General features: G+C 36.1%; 2 pseudogenes; one reads left to right on the top strand and one right to left on the bottom strand.

The window, feature by feature from the left end:
• Positions 1-5,202: 5,202 nt before the first annotated feature.
• On the top strand, positions 5,203-8,158 carry LOC145985518 (NADH-ubiquinone oxidoreductase chain 5 pseudogene; annotated as a pseudogene).
• Positions 8,159-10,230: 2,072 nt separating this feature from the next.
• Positions 10,231-10,908, bottom strand: LOC145985520 (ATP synthase subunit a pseudogene; annotated as a pseudogene).
• Positions 10,909-11,999: the final 1,091 nt, after the last annotated feature.

Genomic DNA, 11,999 nt, shown 5'->3' on the forward strand with positions numbered 1-11,999 from the left:
AGAATTCCTTGATAAGTAATTTTTAATGTGGGTTTCACCCCCAACTATTTCACACTTAACCATCTTCTACACCTGAAACACATATTCAGTATGCTTTCTGAACAAGAAATACTTAAACTGCAATCTTCTTTGACCTCCAAAAGACCTATATCACAATGTGGCGATTTCATATCCTTAAGCAGCTCCAATCCTGGGGTCAGGCACGTATCCAGGAATTCCTTTCGGGGGGGGGCTCAACACCATTTTTAAGGGGTATAGTAAGAACCTCACAATTGTATGTTTAAGACCAATGGTAGCAATTGGGTTCCAAAACTTGGGGGGGGGGGGGGGTGCGGAGGGCGTTGCAAGGAAAGTTTACTTTCTCTTGGTAGCCAAGGCTTAACATTAAGAGGCCATAATGTTGAGGCAGAAAAATAAAAAATGGGGAGCAACTATCCCTTAAATCGTTGCCACTGTAAGGCTATCATTTTAATCAGAACGTGAAATCGGAACATTTTTTACCACTCGACTCCTCTGTTTCCATGCATTAATAATGTGTGCCGGAACCATCTCAGTATGTGTGTTTGTCCATTTCTTCTCATCAGGCATAAAAACATCTATGGTATCTTTGAGTGTTTTTACGAAGCTGTTACACATGCACGGGATGGACAATCCACTCAACAACGCGAGATTCAAATTGTGGGTTGCGGACAGCTCTCGAATATTACTCTCTGATTCGAGCCTGAACACCACTAACGTGTCTTGTCCTCCCATTTTTTCAGCTCTTATAAAAGCCGAAACCCACCAAATTGTTCAGATTCAGGCCTTAGCACTCACAAGTGTTCAAAAATGCCTGTCACAGCTTCCACTGTCTTGTTATATATCGGCACGAAACAAAGGAAGTCTTCTCGAATACAGGTGGATCACGAAACAATTAATGCACAGTGAAAAACCCTTCCGTTCCCAACACATCTAATGTTTCGTCTCCCAGTATGATCAAATGCTTACTCATTTATCTCCAGTGACGTGCCCAAGGGAGGGTTGGTGAGGTAATAACCCCATTTGACCCAGCATTCCTTTTTTTTTTTAAAAAAAAAAAAGAAGGAACGTCAAAGACAGGGAAAAATGGCAAAATCAGGACTGACCACCAAAAATAGTATGCGTAACCCCTCTCCCTTCCGAAAATCCTGGGCACGCCTCTCTTTATCTCGGACATTTTTTTTTAAAATGAACTCACCAGAAGTTTTTATCATCGTATTGGAGATGCGTTCTTCCTGCAGGTTTGAATATGATCCTTTAGGGTGCTGTCGTCTGCCTGCCTTCACACCTAACCTTAACAAGGCCCTTATTTTCCATCCTTGTGACTTGGATTTTCAAGACTTAGAAAGGTTTCAGACCGAAGGGACACGCGATACATGTCGATTGGAATGGACCAATCAACAGCAACGTTTCACACCGTAGCGACACAAAAGGCCGCACAAACCTAATCTTCAGGCGACACGGTGTGAAATCTCCCTTATTAGGCCACTGTCATTGTCACCTCGAAGTAGTAGCTCTTGTTGACTACAGAAAAAATTATCCTCAACTGGTGATAATGCTCCTCAGTTTTCTTCTCTCTCCTATATTTTCTGTGCTTGTTCACTATACAGGCAACACCTTACGATTTGATATACACAGGACATGTACTATGTAGACATTTTAATGAAAAATCGGTTGAAGTAAAGGATGACTAGGTGGCTCAGTTGGTAGAACCCTGATTTGGATCCTGGTAGAGCCTGCAATTTCCGCCTAAAATGTCTACATATGCAACATCTTCCTGCTTTCTCTTCTCGACATTCATAAAATTTTCGGCTGTCTCCTTATGATAGTTAAGTGTTTGAATGTGTTTCGAACCCAGTAGGCTTAAACAAAAGTATTTTTTTATATCATGAAATTCTCAGACTGCATATACGAAATTCAGTTCTGGCAAAACTAAATCATCACTCAAAACTTTGATTTTCAGTTGATCTATGCAGTTTATTTCTCTTTTAATATCCGGTACTGATGAAATATTCACTTGAGAGAAGAGAGAGAGAGAGAGGCATTGATCTCTTCGGCCCTCGAACCGAACTAGCACCACACTGAGGTCTGGAAGTTCTGCTGTCGTCAATGTCTTCATTTTCGAATCACTATGTCTTATAAAGCAATCAGAGGATGCTGACTGATCTGATCACCAATCGACTGTATGAATTGTCACACTTACCTCTGAAATCTCATTAACCGATTCTTTGTACAGATCAATCGAAAAATTGAATCCGCGTATTTATATCCTCATTATATTGTAGAACGTTCCGCAGATAAAACGATTCGTTAATATTGCCAGTAGTTGACTCCTTCTCTCAATCAAGAACGTACCCTCTCCCGCCTTCCAGAGATTAGAAATTACAACGAATTGCCCTACGTGTGGCGCTACCTTTGTTGTGCAGCTTCCAAATGCTGACAAGTCTCTACATAGTCCTCAAGTGCGCTGAGACAACAAGAAAAGTGTACGTGCAATACGTATGTACGTGCAATATTATCAACAACAGGGTTATAGAACATTCTCCGTCTTGCCTCGATACTTGTCTATCTCCTTAAATCATCGTCACATTATTCAAAAAGCCAAAAACCTAATTTTATCTAGTGTAAATAAAAAAAAATTCTGGGGGGGGGGGGCTCGAGCCACCTCAACCCCAGCTTGGATACGTGCTATTAACAATAACAGGGTTATAGAACATTTTCCATCTTGTCTCGATAATTATTTCTCCCAAATTATCATGACATTATTCAAGAAGCCAAAATCCTAATTTTATCTAGTGTAAACAGAAAAAAATCCTGAAGGGGGGCTCAAGCCTACTGATTCCCACCTTGGGTACGTGCTATTGACAACAATAGGGTTATAGAACACTCTCCGTCTTGTCTCGATAATTATTTCTCTCACATTTATAAATTTATTATCTTCACATTATTCAAGACGCCAAAAATCTAATTTTATCTAGTGTAAAGTTAAAAATTTCCTGAGGGGGGTGTGGGCTCGAGCCACCTCATCCCCACCTTGGCTACGTGCTATTAATAATAACAGGGATATAAAACATGCTCCGTCTTGCCTCGATAATTATCTCTCTCCTTACATTATTTTCACATTATTTAAGAAGCCAAAAACCTAATTTTATCTAACGTAAACTGAAAGATTTCCTGGGGAAAGGGTCGAGCCCCCTGTGCCCCATCTTGGATACGTGCTTTTATCAATAACAGGGTTACGGAACATTCTCCGTCTTGCCTCGATAATTATTTATTTCCTTAAATTATTGTCACATTATTTTATTTCACACCACAAGAAACCAAAAACCTCATTTTATCTAGTGTAAACCTAAAACTTTCGGGGGGGGCTCGAGCCCCCTAAGCCCCCCCCCTGGATACGTGCCTGCCTGGGGTGTTATTGACCAGCTTGCATACTTTCTTTAAAATTTCTGCTGTGACAGATACTTCCATGTTTATGCTGGGAACTCATTCCTAATCCTTATCTGCAAGAGAACAGTGTTCTGCAGGGCAGCTTTCTGAGTGACAGTTAACTGTGTTATAGCAAGCATTCTCACCCCCTATATGGTTTACTCTGCGTATAAGACTTGTTGATCTTTTGTTGCTCACAGATTCTGTTGCAACTCCAACTAATGGTAAACTGTTTGATCCTCCCAACTGGTTTTACTTTCTCCTCAGAAGACTGTGTGTGTTAATTTCTGTCAACACACTTGCCACCTTGAGACTGACTTATGTATGGGATGAACACACCTGCACTTTGTGATGGATTGCTTTTTGGACTTCATTTTTCATACGAAGTATTTTTGACTGTAAGTTCTCAACATTCTCCATGTGTTTAAGTTACACATCTCGGGGTGCTGATAACAGTACTCTCTTTTGACTTTATTGTTCTCTCCTTAGGTCAAAGCACGATTATGGATATGTGGTTTCAGTGGAGGCGAACCTGGGGGGGGGGGGGGGGCAAAGACAGTATATTACCCTTTGTAGAAAAAAATTAGCATAGTGTGGGGGGAAAAGTGGAAAAAAGTAGAGGGCAAATGCCCCCCCCCCCTCGCCGCCACTGTGTGGCTTATTTGTCTGCAGTTCCTTCTCGATTTCTCATCCTCGACACTGTTTATCATGCAGGTATTCATCTGTGTTCTGTTGCATTTCGTACCAGTCCAGTTGTCAGCTTTTATGTGCAGGCCTTGGAGCTTTCATTGTCTCATCCTTATTTATTACGTCTGCCATCATTTGATACCTTCCCATCCATCATACCACACCAGGCGCGGCTCGTGCATAATTTTCCTGGGGGTTGACCAAAATTATGCAAAGTGGACTTATCTAAACCTTTTGAGACACTACACGCTTTAGTTCGTAGAGATAGTACTGGGAAAATTATCAAATTTTGGCCGATAGATTACTGACAAAGTTAATTTGCTTTATGTTCAGTTAACAGTGACAGCACCAAGGAGTGTGTGTGTAGGGGGCGATCATTTTAATTTAAGATTTTCGTATGGTATTATATTTAGGGGTATCTCAATTCAGAAAATATTCTCGCCTCAATTTGGCTCTTCCACTCTTGCCAACTCTTTTCTGGTCCCACCACTGTCAAATAGACTATATTATTGGAACTGGATCCTGAACCTACAGTTAAAAATACAAATCTCTGCCTGCTAAAATGAGTATGTATCAGTAATCGAACCCAAGACCCCTTGATTACAAGATAATTCTTATATAACTATTCGAAAGTATATCGCTAAATCAAAGCGATTCGATTCTATTCTATGCAATATGTTAACTTCGCACACAGCAACAACTACAACTCGTTGGTGATCCTACGAACTGCTCATGTCCGTTTTGACGAGACGACCTTCCTGAAGTATCAGACTGCATGTATTTTCGCTATATGTACGCATCGAACTTCTGCTAGCCGTCCTATGCTTTTAGCATGGTAGGGGTTGCCTTGCGGAGGTTCAGCGGAGACTTTGCACGAAACGGAACTAGAGGGGAGCTGAGTGGCTCTGGCCCGCGGTTTCTCCTTCTCACCAACAGAATTTGCCAATCTACGCTTATGAACATCTCAGTTATTGTTTATTTTGTATATTACTGGGGGTTCACTGCACATTTGCGCTATATAGCCAATCGCGCCTGCACCACACTATCTTTGATGAGAGAAGTCTGACTATGTACAGCCTACATCCTCGTGCCACACGACTATTTGGTGTTCGTGCAGACAAGATCCTTTCAGCACTCGATCTTGATAGTGATCTGCCTGGTATTTATATGATTACTGGTATTACTCTCTCCCTGCATCTACCACCGACTTATCTCTAACTGTCCTCCCAGAGGCAGAAACACCATATCAGCATTGATTCAAATTGGTCAAATCAGTGGATTGTGCCTTTGTTGTCAACTCGTAAAGTTACGTACAGTTTGCTTTTACATTCTGCCTGTTCCCATCTACATGGCAGAACTGTATGCCATCTACAGGCACTGGACTTTGCTGAGTCCTTGTTTGTTCTTATTCCCTTCGTGTGCTCCAGAGTCTGGAATTGCTCTCTTCCAGACACCCAATGGTGCAGTGCATTTTTCGATGGCTAGTGTCCTTACCTGCCTGTACTGAAGTTCACTTCTGCTAGGTCCCCATTGGAAATGAAACAACTGAAGTTGGTGTTAAGTCTGCTAATACAGGCAGTGATGTGCGGGTCTAACTCCTACCAGGCAGGGTAGGTTTTGTTCTTTCCTCCTTGACATCTAGCCTGTGAGATGAAGTAACAGGAGACAAGTTCCATGTTGCCAAGCACACTGCCCCTTCCGCAGAGAAGAGGTAACTAACTTGACTTCTCATTAGACACAACCATCTCACTCACAGTCATTTGCTCCAGGTGCTGGACCCTCTGCTCTGTCGTGTATGTAATGTTATTTTTAATTATTCTCAAACTTTTCATCTTCCCAAGTCCTTGTCATCCATGCTGCGAGATGATGACAGTGTTTTAACCAATGTTTTATGATTTTTGAGAAACATGGGCCTTTTACACTGTCTCTGAGGTTATATTTTAGTGTCTTCTTCCATTTTAATGTTTTCTGTGTGCCTTGTGCAGGTCCCTTTAAAACCCTGCACTTTTAACTTTTCCCAAGGGGCTTTATACCTTTTTTTTTTTAAAAAAATAATTATGTAAAGATTTTAGATATGTGGTTCTCTTCCCCATAGAGTGTAAAGGGTGCAAAATAACATGCACCCATTAATTTTAATTAATTCATTTGTTCAAACTATTCGGAACTCCTCAGTTGCCTTCTGCATGTCCAGAAACAGTGTCAACAGTTCTTTATTTGGCTGTATAAAGAACAGATTTTGAATTAAATATAGTCATTTTTCACATGTGAAGAAAATTCACACAATTTTTCTGAATTTTAAGAATTTCCAATCAGTGAAAAAACTGGCGGAATGATTCAATAATTATTTTGTTGTCATTTGAGTAAGGCGATTTTGTTTTGTTGGAAGCAATTTCTTCCAAATTTATTTTGAAAACTGCTAGTTCTGGATAAAATGCAATTGTTAGGTTTGCAAGACAGTAATACCACCAGAAAAAAAAGTGGATGAGATGTAGAGAATATAACAACGTTAAGCTCCTATTTGCACAATATCATAAATAAACACTATGTGAATGCATTGTGACTTTTGTAAAGCCACATATTTTTTTTTATAAAACAACTGCTGATGCAAAGCAGTTATTGCAGGCAATATCAATCCTTAGCCATTACACAATGTTGATAAAACATTTTCGACCATGCTATGGAAGAACACTTGCATTTCATCTCCGATTCATAAAAAAAACCTGTCTGATACAAAACAATTAGAAATGGGTATCTCAAGTTTAGTACACATTAACAAAAATAATGCATTTCCCGCAGCAAAAGTGAAAAGGGTACTTTACAGGGTGGAAACCACAGGTTGTTCGGGATATATCCGAACAACTTTCAAGGTGTACTGATCTCAAAATGCCATGCCACCACCACAGGTACAGTTGCCCCTATAGCGCACAGGATCAGTGAACCCCCAGTAATGTACAGTATTCACCTTGAGAATGAACAATAAACAATGTCTTTACCTTTTTACAATTTTTCGCTAAAATTTCTACACAATAAGACATGTATTTGTATCTGTAACACGGCAAATTCTTTGCCGAGAAAGGGAAACTGCAAGTCGAATGCCCTGGTACAGTTCCTCATTTGAACCCCCACAGGACAACCCCTGCTATAGTGATAGCAGGCAGAAGCTCGAGGTGGCTATAAGGTCAAAATACATGGAAGAGGATCAATCGAATTGGTGATGTATTTATTTTATTATCTATTGCTTGAATGTTAAATTATGGTAGCTGGAACTATATTTATTATTTATGATTAGTTTCTGATTTTGATATAATATTAATTACTAGATTTATTATTATTGCTGGGATAACAAAGAGTGCACAAATTCCATTTTCTGCATGACTGCCTGCAGCTATAGCTGCACCAACCCCAGTTTCTGCATTGGTTCATTCTTCTACTTTAGTTACTGCTGGGGTTTATTTATTAATTCGTTTTGGGGATATATTAATATATACTGTTCTTGGTAGGATACTCTTATTATTATCCAGACTAACTATATTTATAGCTGGGGTTGGTGCTAATTTTGAATATGACTTGAGGAAAATTATTGCTTTATCTACACTAAGACAGCTTGGATTAATAATGTTAACATTATCTATGGGATTAAAGGAGTTATCATTTTTTTCACTTATTGACACATGCTATATTTAAGTCTTTATTGTTTTTATGTGCTGGTGTAGTTATTCATGTTATAGGGGATGTTCAGGATATTCGCTGTATGGGGGGTTTAATTAATAAGATGCCAATAACTATTTCTTGTATAATAATTTCTAGTCTTGCCTTATGTGGAATACCATTTTTGGCTGGGTTTTATTCTAAGGATTTAATTTTGGAAATATTAAGTATATCTTCTTTTAATTTAGTAATATTTGTTTTATTATGAATTTCTACGGGTATAACTATAGCTTATAGTTTTCGGTTGAATTATTATTTAGTTGGTAAATCTTATAGAGGTGTTTCATTTCAATTTTTTTCTGATGATGGAGGATGAGGTATATTTAAGGGTATATTAGGTTTACTATTTCTATCCATTGTAGGTGGCTCTGGGTTAATGTGATTAATCTTTCCTTCTGTTTTTGTTATTATTATTCCATTTAAATTGAAGGTAGGGGCAATTATTTGTATTTTATTGGGTGGATGAATTGGATGTAATATCACGTCTTTTGAAATTTATCCATTTTTTAATAATAAAATAATATATTATTTATTAGGAGGGATATGATTTTTACCTTACCTATCTTCGGGGGGTTTAATTGGTAGTTCATTTACTACTGGAGGTTTATATATTAAGGCTATTGACTATTGGTGAAGTGAACTTATAGGTGGACAGGGGGTATATAAATATATAAGGAGTGGTTCTTTAAATATTCAATTAATACATTCTAACTATTTTAATATTTATTTTATATTTTCATTTTTAATAGTAATTTTATTAATAATTTATGTGTGTTTATATAGCTTATAATAAAGCATAATATTGAAGTTATTAGGAAGAATATAATAATTCTGTAAACACTTTTTGAACTTATTTAGAGTTCAGCTTTATCATAAAAAGATAATGTAATTTTATACTAAAGAAATAATATGAAGGGTATTAATGGAATTTCACCACTAAAGATGGAAGTTAGCAGCCCCCACTTAGTATTATACCCCTTAACTGAGGAAATAATCCTAATTTTATTATTAACATTAATATGCCGCCTTCCTTTGGCTTCAGTTAAGTAAGCAAGGGTAATTGTACCAATTTATTCAGGTCGAAGCTGATTGCTTTTGCTTCTTGCTCAGTAAAGTAAATTGAATTATTCAATACCTTTTGAATGCAACTCAAATGTTATCATTAACTATTACTCTAGCATGCTCATTCTAGTGATCCTTGGGTTCATTCGTGATATAAGCCTAAAAGTAAAATTAATAGAAATAAGAATCTAACACATAATCAATATATTAGTTTTGAATTAGTAATAATAACTGTTATTGGTAGTAGTAATACAATTTCTACATCAAAAATGAGAAAAATTACTGCAATTAAGAAGAATTTTATAGAGAATGGAATTCGTGCTGAGGATTTTGGGTCAAATCCACACTCAAATGGTGATCTTTTTTCTCGGTCTGTAATTATTTTTTTGATAGTAGTGTGGATAATATTATTACAATTGAGGTGATCATTATAATTAGTAATGAGGTACTTATGATTATATTAATTATTTACTTTATTTTATTATAATCTTTTTAATTGGAAGTTAAGCGTACTTTAAATATACTAAGTAAATATTATCTACCTCATCAATAAATTGAAATATAAAGGAATAATCATACTACGTCTACGAAGTGTCAATATCATGCTGCTGCTTCAAATTCAAAGTGATGTGTTGGTGAAAAATGGCATAAGATGTGTCGAGCTAAGCATACTCCTAGGAATGTTGATCCAATAATGACATGTAGCCCATGAAATCCTGTTGCTATAAAGAATGTGGATACATATACTGCATCAGCAGTAGTAAATGGGGATTCATAATATTCATATGCTTGAAGAATAGTAAAATATACTCCTAATATTAATGTTAATATAAGTGCTTGCGTTGTGTGTGAGTGATTTTTTTCTAACAATCTGTGATGGGCTCATGTTACTGTTACTCCTGAGGCTAGCAGAATTGCTGTATTTAATAAAGGTACTTGTATTGGATTAAATGGAGTAATTCCCCTTGGTGGTCATAGTATCCCTAGTTCAATTGTTGGGGATAAGCTTCTATGGAAAAATGCTCAAAAGAATGATACAAAAAATAGTACTTCTGAAATAATAAATAGAATTATACCTCATCGTAGTCCTTTTATAACTTGATTTGTATGTAATCCTTGATATGTCCCTTCTCGTGAAATGTCTCGTCATCATTGAATTATTGTAAGGAGTATAGTTGTTATTCCTATTAGTAATAGTATTATATTTTGTTGGTGAAATCATCTAATTATACCTGTTGTTAATATTATTGCTCTAATGGCCCCTGTTGCTGCTCATGGGCTTTGATCTACTAGGTGATATGGGTGGTTTTGGTTTGTTGACATTAGTTATTTTGATTCTCTGGAATAAATAGCAATTAATAAGGCAAATACATAAGATTGGATAAATGCTACGGCTGTTTCTATAATAATTAATATAATTTGTGCTAAAATTAATATTGAAAGTCCAATAATTTCTAATATTGTTCCTGTATTTCCAATTATTGATATTATTAGGTGTCCAACTATTATATTTGCTGCTAATCGCACTGATAAAGTTATTGGACGAATTAAATTTCTAATTATTTCAATACCTACTATGATTGGTATTAATAGTGCTGGCACACCTTCCGGCACTAGGTGTGCTAATATATGTTTTGTATTGTTAATTCACCCAAATAGTATAAATGATAATCATATTGGTAGGGCTAGGGTTAGGGTAAAGACTAAGTGACTTGATCTAGTAAATACATAGGGGAGTAGTCCTATTGAATTATTAAATAAAATTATTGAAAATATACTAATAAATATTAGAGTTCTTCCTTGGTGATTAATTATTCCTAGAAATGTTTTAAATTCTTTGTGTAATTTTATCATTATTATGTTATATAATATAGAGGTCCGTGATTGTATTAATCAAAATGGGGCTGGGATTATTAATAATCCCAAGAATGTTCTTATTCAATTTAGTGATATATTTATAATTGATGATGTTGGGTCGAATGATGAGAATAATCTTGTTATCATTTTCAATATTTAATTTTTGGTTTATTTTCCATTTTAAAATTGTTATTATTTAATAATTTATTAAGATTATAGTAGTTAACAATTATGAATAAAAAATAAATTAATATAAATGTTGTAAATAGAATAATTCAGTTTAATGGATATATTTGTGGGATAAAAAAGTATCTATATAGATAATTTAGGTTTGACACTCCTATGTTATGTATTAACTAACTCTTTTCATTAGAAGTAGTTGTTATACAGTATGTAACATTCTTATTCGTACACACGGATTTTCAAAGAAAATTCTTTAATATCTGAAAGAAAATACACTCTTTCGAATTTTTTTCTTTACAGTTCAATAACTAATATCATTACGAACATAAAATCTTACCCAAATTCTGTATAACCAATGACAATAATAAATTAAATGAAACTGAAAGAGAAACATGCCATTTTTTGTACAACTTTTCTATTCGTACACTTAATAATATAAAAGAAAAAAGTATATTCAGAGCAAATTGACTGACAGTTCTAATACTTTGAAGCATATCCTTTGGCTTTAATTACTGCTTGACACCTGTTCTTCATAGAATTAACCAGTTTCCGACATGTTTCAGAGCTTATTTTATTCCACTCGGCTTGCACAACAGTTTTCAACTCTTGTTTGGACTTGACACCTGCTTTATGGACTTGCCTCTTCAAAATTTCCCATAAATGCTCATGGGATTTAAGTCTGGACTTTGAACTGGTGTTTGTAGTAGTTTGGGCACATTTCATATTAGCCATTTCATGTTAACTCGCGCCTTATGCTTACTGTCATTGTCTTGTTGGAATCTGTAGATAGGCGGCATGTCCATTTTTTGGACACTCTGCTTTACATTGTTCTTCAATATGTTCAAATATGTGATATAATGCACCCTGGAACACGTGATTCACTAATTATTTGTGCCTGACATATGCATCCATGATACCATCAATAAACTGGATGGTACCAACACCTTTGGACGACATACAGCCCCAAATCATTAATGACCCACCACCGTGTTTAACTGTTGGAACTGTGTTAATGTAATCATTGTCTTTATTTGATTTTCTCCACACCCTATTTA

Source organism: Lepisma saccharinum, chromosome 3, assembly GCF_977018435.1.
Source record: "Lepisma saccharinum chromosome 3, izLepSacc3.1, whole genome shotgun sequence".
Taxonomy (NCBI): domain Eukaryota; kingdom Metazoa; phylum Arthropoda; class Insecta; order Zygentoma; family Lepismatidae; genus Lepisma; species Lepisma saccharinum.